This window comes from Gossypium hirsutum, chromosome A11, assembly GCF_007990345.1.
Source record: "Gossypium hirsutum isolate 1008001.06 chromosome A11, Gossypium_hirsutum_v2.1, whole genome shotgun sequence".
In the NCBI taxonomy this organism is placed as follows: Eukaryota; Viridiplantae; Streptophyta; class Magnoliopsida; order Malvales; family Malvaceae; genus Gossypium; species Gossypium hirsutum.
This window is the reverse complement of record NC_053434.1, coordinates 12053235-12063145: the sequence shown is the minus strand read 5'-3', so window position 1 is coordinate 12063145 and position 9911 is coordinate 12053235. Positions and strand designations below refer to the sequence as shown.

The following is a 9911-nucleotide window of genomic DNA, read 5'->3' as shown; positions in this document are numbered from 1 at the left end:
AAATAAGGTTTATTTTTATTTCATTATATGGTTCGTATTATAATAGGCATGTCGTGTGAAAATGTTTATACAAAATTTTATCGATTAAGTGTTTAATTACGAGAAGGACTAAATCACATAAAATATGAAAGTTAAATTCTAGTATCTATAAGGATTAAATAGCTATGGAATTCAAAACTAGAGGTCCTTATATGGTAATTAGACCATTAAGAAAAGTATGTAGATTTTTCTTGATGACTCATCCATGGAAATATAGAAAAAGGGCAAGGATTAAATTGAAAATAACAAAATACTTAATTAATTAAAAAGATGATAAAAGAAATCATCTTATTTTAAGTCATCTTCAACCTAAAACACATGGAAACCCTAGGTGAGAAAAAAGAAACTTTCAAGGCCTAATTGAGTAAGTTTCCTTGTCCCGTTTTTAGTAATTTTGGTATTTTTGAAACCAAGATAGTTCATTGTCCCGTTTTTAGTAATTTTGGTATTTTTGAAACCAGGATAGCTTAATCTCTCTATTTGAGGGATCAATTTGAAAAGTTATCAAGGTATGAAAATGGGTCATGGATGTATATGCTAGAAATTAGAAATTTATGATAGAAAATGAAAGATTATTGACAGATAAACAACTTTTACAAAATGATTTTTGATGAAAACATGATTTAGGAACTAAAATGAAAAGTTGTAAAATTTGATAAATTTTTTTGAAATTTTATGAATACATGTACTGGAAAATTTGTAATGGGACTTTGGTTATGCTTGGAATAGGGAGTAATTTGCACAAGTTTCATTTTCCGGGCCTAGGGACAAAATCAGAATTTATGAAAAAGTTAGGGGTAAAATGGTAATTTTGTCTAGGATGTAAATTAAGTCCATTTAAATATGAAATGTGTGAAATTGATGGTTAAATTCATTTATATAGATCCGAACAACACTAATTCGAGGTTAGATCAAAGAAAAGAAAAAGGTTACGGATTAGTAGACTTTATATGCGAACAAGAGTCGATGTAAGTTTGTGTAACTTAATTGAGCATGTAATTATGTTAATTGAATGTTGTGTTTGTATTTAATGTGATTTATATTGATGTGCTTATGGAAATTTTGATATAATGCTTAAAATGGTGATAAAGGGGTTAAGTCCCGATTGAATGTTGAATTCCGATGATTATATGCACTTTCCCGAAACTAATAAGGTCTTGTATTTGTTGCAGACGGGATTTAGCTCGGACGAGTAATCCCATTGACCTTGATATAGAAAGGATTTAGCACGGATGGGTAATCCCGATATAATACCTTTCGAGCATACACTATGATTAGGGTTTAACCTGGACTGGTAATCCGAATCGAGCTCCTCTGAGCTTACGTTATATAAAGGATTTAGCCTGGGCTGGTAATCCTGTTATACGATATGTGGCTCGAGAGAGTGTTTCTTGGTTAAGTGTCCTAATAGGTACCATTGAATAAGATATTGATTGATTATTGAGTCATACACTTCGAGTGTACTACTTAAGCATCCATCGGAATTCAATGATTCAATGAACATATAACTCTTAACATGGCATGAAAATGTTGAGATGATATGATAATGTAACAACCTGTTTTTAGTCAAATAGGAACAGTGGTTTTGGAATCACAAATATGAGGTCAAAATACTTATTTTATTATTATTTTAATGTTGACAGCATGATTATATGTTTGTGTGAAAATTTCGTTTAGAAATTTTATCGTTTGAATGGTCAATTTGATAAAAATAACTAAATCGTGTAAAGTGCAAAAGTGTTGTTCTATTAGCTAAAGGTGTCTAATAGCTATAGAACCTTAAAGTTAAGGTCCTTATCTTGCAATTAGACCATTAATAGCATTAGTGGACATAAATGGACATTATTTGGATGATATTAAATGGTTTATAATAAGGTTAAAATAGTAAATTATGTATTAACTTAAGTAAATTAACATAAAATAAATTATCATCTTTTTTCTTCTTCTTCTTCAACCGAAAATCAAGAAGGGAGGAAGCCATTTTTAAGAATTTAGGGTTCGGTCACTTTAAGGCTAAATTGGTAAGTGATTTTGACTCGGTTTTTTAATGATTTCTATGTTTTTGTAATTGTTGTAACTAGTACTAGCTAGCCGAGAGACTATTTTGTAAAAATGTTAAAGATTTTAAAATTTTCCATTGATGAATAAGCATGTGTTTTGAAGTTTCTTGATAGATTATGAATGCTTGTTAATAGATATACAAGTTTTGTTAAGTGGTTTTTGAGAAAAATGCAAAATAGGGATTAAATTGAGAAATGTGTAAATTTTGTGGTAGAAATGTGAAATAAATGGAAAATATGGACTGTTAGGGGTATAATGGTAATTCAGATAGCATGGGTTAGTCTTGAATTTCATGAATTTGTGATTTTTTGTAATAAGGACTAAATTGTAAAAATGTGAAAGTTTAGGGACTAATGTGTAAAATAGCTTAAATACATACTTTGGATTGAATTGAATAAATAGAGGAATAAATAAGCTGATTTTGATTACTTATAGATCAAGAAAAAAAGAATTCAGACTTAGATGAAGGAAAAAGCAAAGTAATTGAAAAGTCGGCCTATTTCGTCATTTCCGTACACGAGGTAAGTTCGTATAATTGAACTTAAATGTGTATTTATTTAATTGATGGATGGAATTGAGATTTTATTTATCCTATTAGTTAAATTTGGAGATCTTAAATTAAATATACGGTTAAATAAGACAAGTTGTTGAATAAGACCATAGCTAGGCTATGTCAATCAGAAAATAAGACCATAACTGGGTCATGGCATGTGAATGTAAGACCACGGCAGGGCCATGGCAATGTATGTGTAAGACCATAGTTGGACTATGGCATCGAAAAATCGATGTACTCATACCGTAAGCATTTATAAGCCGGACTGGTTTAGTAATAGAATTGGTGAGAAATAGATACGTATCAATACAGGTATATACGGAAAACTGTTCAAGTAACGAGTTAAAAGAAGTTGAGGACTTATGAGTTACTATGTGGTTAAACTTTATGTTAACTCATTGATTGATGCTTTAAATTTTATTTATGTTATTTATTTTGAAATGCTAATGAATGATGATATTATTTCATATTTACATACGAACTTACTAAGCTTTATAGCATACTTTGTTTATTTTTCTATGTTTTATAGTATTTTGAAGCTAGCTCGGATCCGGGGATTGTCAGGGACTTCATCGTACTATTGGGCATCTATTTTGGTATTTTTGAGTTGTATATATGTAGCATATGACATGTACAGGTTTTGGTGATTTTGGTGTGTTTGATGGAAATGTATTTTGGCCATTAGAGGTAGCTTATGAAAGTTATGCAGTTTGTTATAATTATTGCCATGTGATATGGTTCATGTTGAATTATAATACTCAAATGTTTATTATGGTATAATGTATTTATTTGGTTGAGATATGTTTGTTGTGGATTGGTTTTGGATGATGAATTAGATGAATTATGGTAAATGATATATATATGTGAGTTATATCTAGTAAAGCAAGATAAGTTGATAGGTATTTGAATAGGTAAATAACATTGAATTGAGTATTGAAATGGTTGAAATAGATATAGTATGATTTGTATATTGGTTGATGACTTTTGGTTGCATATTTGTGTTTTGAAATGGTACCATTTGAGTTATGTAGGTACATGCAAATTTGGGTGACAAATTGGCTTAGCAAGTAGCCTATTTTTGTTCATACGGGCAGAGACACAGGCGTGTGTCTCAGCCGTGTGTGACTCACTGTCATTGATACGTGATATTCGTGACAAGTTTTAAATATTTATAATGAATCGTTCTTGAAACTAACTATTATCACGATGAAGGCAAGTGTACCTATCGAACAGTAGTATAGCTTTAGCAAGATCAGATTATCGAACCCAAAGGAACTAAAAGTACTAGTATTAACTTTCTTTTTTATTATCTAGCCTAAAAAAATAAAAGGGTTTTGTTTATCTAACTAATTAATTAAACTAAGAATTCACAGAAAATAGAATTGGGGAATTACTTTTGGAAAAACGATTGAATTAAGACAATACCTAAGGAAAAATCCACCTAGACTTCACTTGTTATTTGACTCTGAATCGGACGATTTATTCATTTGACTTGATCCGTAGAAATCCCTAAGTTATATTATTATCCCTCTCGAGACTAACAACGTCTAACCCTAGGTTGAATAATTGAAATCTCTTTCTAATTAACTCCCTAGGGTTGCATTAACTCGATCTATGGATCCCCTTATTAAGTTTCACCCTAATCCGGCAAAATCTTGTCACCCTATCTCTAGGCGGACAATCAACTCCGCTTAATTATGACAAATGTACTCTTAGATAGGGTCTATTCCTCCTCTGAATAAGAGCTTAACTTAAATCAATATCCTGGAATATCAAGACAAGAATTAAGAACACATAATTAAGAACAAGTCAAATATTTATCATACAATTTAGATAATAATAACAAGATCAGTCTTAGGTTTCATTCCTCTTAGGTATTTAGGGGTATTAGTTCATAACTAAAAAGGTAAACATCTCAGAAGAATAATGAATAAAAAACATAAAGAAAAACCCAAAACTCCTGAAGGGAAATTGAGGGGAGATCTTCAGTCTTGATGATGAATCCAGCTTCTGAGATGGATCGATAGGCTTTCCTTGAGCAGTTCCCTGCTTCATTCTCTGTGACCCCCCTTTCCTCCTCCTCTAGGGTGTATTTATAAGCTTTAGAATGCCTAAGGACACGCCCGTGTGACACACCCATGTGCAATTACTTCAGGCCGTGGTCAAGCCTGTTAAATAGGCACGGGCGTGTGGTCCACCCGTGTGAGTCGTGCTTCAATTCTTCCAAATTGACATGGCCGCGTGGTATGCTCGTGTGAGGAAGTCCAGGCCGTGTTGATTTTGTACGTTGGCCTATTTTCTCCGTTTTTGGCCCGTTTCTCATTCATTTCACTCTTCTATGCTCACCTAAGTATAAAATATGAAATTAAGGCATTAGGAGCATCGAATTCACCAAATCTAAGGAAAAATCATTCATAAAATGTGCTAAGCATGAGATAGGAATATGTATAAATTACGGTTTATCAAATACCCCTACACTTAAGCATTTGCTTGTCCTCAAGCAAAATCCTCAACTCATAATCAAAATAAATTCTTCTCAACTTATAATTTCTATCGATAATATCTCAAAATAATCCATATGTAATCATACACTGAAAATTCAACTGAAAGAACATCAAAGTTTCAACATTCCAAGTTGAGCATTTTATCATGAAAACATAGGTATCTCCCCTCATCTAAGTAATTACCTTTGATACAAAATATCACAGAGTTTCACATCCTCACTAAAGATTCACTCAAATCACTCGAGGTGTTTAAGGATAATAAATAAAGCACTCAATAGTCAATAATGAAAAGTCATTACCATAGGCTTGCATGAAAATCAAATCTCCACCACTATAAATTGAGATGAAACATCAATCAAAAAGTCTTTAGAGGGTTGTAACATGGTTTTGGTTAGAGGGTGTAGTCACAAACTGAAAGAAAGGGTTAGAATCGAGATTGAATTGAAAAATTACCTAACTAGAAAAATGACTAGTCATCAATTGCGTACAATAGAGCTTTTTCTCAGAATATGGAATTTAACTTTTTGAGCTCAGAAGATCACTACTACTAATATGTATTATTATTATTATCATTATTATTATTATTATTATTATTTTAAGAACACATAATTACAGAATAAAACATAGCTAAGCAACTATTCCAACTCAAATCTTGACAAAAATAGGGATCAATTTAATTTAGGGGATTTCAACAATAATGAATTATGAGTTAATATTGAGGGTAAATTAATGAATGAGTTGTTAGGCTCAAGGGGGTTCACTAAGGGTTAATTGTGAAGGTAGGCTTTTATGGAGTGAGTGGGTTAAACCTAAATGCCTTTATCATTTTGACATTTCAAATCAAATGGTGTGGTCTTGACATGCATAATCAAGTAAGTTCTGGAATAACAATTCAATACTGATGCACTCATAATGAAAGTGAGCATGAAAGAAATAATAGATGCTCTAAAGGCTCAAGATTTCACAAAAAATATGGCTTTTTGATGTTCAAGGTAAGACGAAAACAAATTTAAAAAGGCAAAAGTCAAAAATTAAAACTAATAATCTCAGTCACAAATACTAGCAAACTTAATAAAAAAACAATTAATTTTATGGTGTATCATTAGCATGATAATATTATGAGTTTTATAAAAAATGGCAAATAATTCTATGTAGCATATTTTATTGATGGAAAATGTCAACCCAAAAGATATGAGTATTTCAATTATCCTAACCATAAATATTCACTTTAAACTAGTCAAATGGAGCAGATAGATCATGCAATGAGTAAGAACTTCAACATGAAAAAGATGATAACTACTCTAGATACGAAATTTGAGTGATAGAAAGATGAAAATAACATGAAAAATGCAGATTACTATGATAAATAGCATTAGAATCAGTAAAATAAAAGAGAAAAGATTAAACAAACGCTACAAAGAGGAGAATGATCGTCCAAAATGGGGTTGGAAGCGGCGCACGGGTGTGGTAGGGAGGCCGTGTGGACTTGCAGCGGCTAGGGTTAGGGATTTTGGGTAAAGAAGATGGTGAATAGTGAAAGCTATTTGTAGATTTTAGGACACATGGCCAAGGGACACGCCCGTGTTCCCCAATTTCAGCCCGTGTGTTTCGCGTTTTCCTGAATTTCGGTGCGTCTGACAATTTCCCCAAGCCCGTGTACCTTGGACATATTGGTGCACACGGCCGTGTCGCACGGTCGTGTCTGTTATTATTCGCTTCTCCCACGCCCATGTATGAAGGTCCACGCCCGTGTTGTTTTGGCAGGTTCACCCACGGTTGCTTGGCACGGGCGTGTTGCACGCCCGTTTTAATTTAACAGGTTCGACCATAGTTTCAAGGTACGAGCGTGTTGCACGTTCGTGTTGTTTTGACAGGTTCACCCACGGCCATGTCCGACACGCCCGTGTTGTTTTGGCAGGTTCACCCATGGCCATGTCGCACGGCCGTGGCGATTTATCATAGCTTGTGCTGGGGAAAATCTTTGCCCTGTTTCCACACGGTCCTAAGCACGCCCGTATGCTTGGCCGTGTCTGTGTGGTAAACCTGTATTCAAGAGCTCTGTTAGTAAGTTAGGTGTTAAACACTAAATTTAAAGAAGTTAATATAGTTAATGCTCGGGTTACCTCCCGAGAAACGCTTATTTATAGTCTAAGCTCGACTTTTCTCTCCATTGAATGGTCATGGTGGTTCGAGGAGTTTATACTCCTCATCTCTGCTATGAATCTCATCAAAATAAGGTCTTAGGTGGGTATTGTTTACCTTAAAAGTGTCGAATTTGGGATGACTTACCTCGACTGTACCAAATGGGAAAATGCTAAGTACCGTAAGAGAAATTTCTTCATTCGGTTTGGAAGTGTCAATTTGAGGATCTGAGGCATCTAATGAAACTTTATCTCCAACCTTAAGTTGATTTGGTGAGGCATTGAGCTCGTTCTGGCGTAGTTTTGGTTCATCGTGTTTCCTCGGTTTAAATGTAATCCATTCATCTAACTCCTCGATTTGTAACATTCGTACTTCATGTGTATATCCTTTGTTGTGGGTTAAACACGGCTCATGTGTGTCCTTCGAACTTATTTCCTGCAAAATAGGTTACACCGTATGATCGGTCTTAGTAGAACAATTTGTACAATCACCTTCAATTTTTGACGTGTTGTTCGAGTTGTGAGCTTGAAGGTTGATTGTTTCGTCTCCTACACGAAGTGTGAGTTCTCCTGTGCCAACGTTAATAATTGTTCTAGCAGTTGCTAAAAAGAGCCTTCCCAAAATTAAAGGAACATTACTATCCTCTTCTATGTCTAAAACAACAAAATCAACTGGGAATATAAATTTGTCAATTTTAACGAGTACGTCTTCAATGATACCCCTAGGCATAACATTGATACTAGCCCCTAGATCAACCAACGCATTATTTACATCTAAATTACCAATTAAACAAGGAATCGTAAAACTCCCTGGATCTTTTAGTTTGTTAGGTAGCTTATTCTGAAGAATGGCTGAGCAAACCGCGTTCAGCTCCACATGCGACCTTTCATCTAACTTTCGTTTATTTGCTAGAAGCTCCTTTAAAAACTTGACTGCGTTTGGCATATTTGAAAGTGCTTCAATAAACGGTAGGTTAATATATAGTTTCTTTAAGAGTTTAAGGAATTTACCAAGTTGTTCGTCTGAGTGGCCTTTCCTTGTCGCATTAGGGTATGGCACACAAGGTTTATATTCTGTACTTACCGATTTTTGTTCATTTTGGCCTACCTCATTCTTACCTTCGCTTACCACCAGTTCTGGCCTTGGTTTTGCCACTAACCCTTCCTCATCTTGAATGAAAATTGCGTTGAGTTGCTCCATTGGGTTAGATTCAGTATTGCTCGGCAGACTACCTTGTGGTCTTTCGAAAATCAATTTGACGAGCTGTCCAATCTGAGTTTTGAGCCCTTAGATCGATGCTTGTTGATTTTTGAGTGTCGTCTCAGTATTCTAAAAATGAGTCTCTGACATCGAGATGAATTTGGTTAGCATCTCCTCAAGGTTCGGCTTTTTCTCCTGCTGATATGGTGGTTGCTGAAAGCCTGGAGGGGTAATGGTTTCTGATTTCCTTGGCCTCCCCATGAAAAATTTGGGTGATTCCTCCAACCTTCATTGTAAGTATTGCTATAAGGATTGTTTTGAGATCGAGGATTATTACCCATGTAATTTAACTGCTCTTCTCTATGTTGTGACCATAAGGTGGGTATTCTGAATTACTCGATCCACCTCTATTTGCTTTGCACTGCATTACTGGATGAACCTGTGAAGAACTAAGAAAACCATCAATTTTCTTATTCAAGAGTTCTACCTGATTAGAGAGCATGGTGACCGAATCGACGTTATAAACACCAGTTGTTTTCTTTTGCTTTGTCCTCATGACTTGCCACTGATAGTTATTCAGTGACATCTTATCTATAAATTCATAGGTATCTTCAGGTGTCTTGTAATTAATGGTTCCGCCAGCAGCTGTGTCAACCATTTTTCGAGTCGAAGGATTCAGGCCGTTATGAAAAGTTTGAACCTGTAGCCAGAGTGGTAACCCATGGTGAGGTCATCTTCGCAAAAGGTCCTTATATCTCTCTCATACATCGTAGATTGTTTCTAAATCCATCTGCACAAAAGAAGAGATCATATTACATAATTTAGTTGTTTTAGCCGGTGGAAAATATTTTAATAAAAACTTTTCGGTCATTCGTTCCCAAGTAGTGATTGACCCTCCTGGTAACGAGTTCAACCATTGTTTAGCCTTATTCCTTAACGAAAAGGGAAACAATTGAAGGTGAATGGCGTCATCAAAAATGCCATTAATTTTAAAGGTATCACAAAATTCTAGGAAATTTGCCAAGTGAGCGTTGGGATCCTCGTCCTACAAACCATCAAACTGAACAAACTGTTGTATCATTTGAATTGTGTTAGGTTTCAGTTCAAAATTATTTGCAGCAATAGCAGGTCTAACTATACTTGACTCAGTTCCTATTAAATTAGGTTTAGCATAATCGTACATAGTGCGTGGAGCAGGATTCTAATTTACTGGATCAGCAGCAATTGCAGGAGGTAGCGGATTTTCTTGGTTTTCAGCCATCTTCTCGGTTCTGGTTGAAGTATCGTCCTCTTGTTCGTCCTCTGTGTATCTTAGGCTTCACCTTATTTCTCTTTGGTTTCTGCGAACTGTGTGATCGATCTCACTGTCAAAAAGTAATGGTCTTGACGGGTTTCTTCTAGTCACAAACTAT

The 9911-nt window shown here is 34.7% G+C and overlaps 1 non-coding gene across 1 annotated transcript; it reads left to right on the top strand.

Annotated features, from left to right (window-relative positions):
* The first annotated feature begins 9215 nt into the window (after positions 1–9215).
* LOC121210241 (small nucleolar RNA R71) lies at positions 9216–9322 on the top strand. Its single transcript, XR_005905362.1, has one exon. It is a non-coding gene; the product is annotated as a small nucleolar RNA R71 (small nucleolar RNA).
* The last annotated feature ends 589 nt before the right edge of the window (positions 9323–9911 follow it).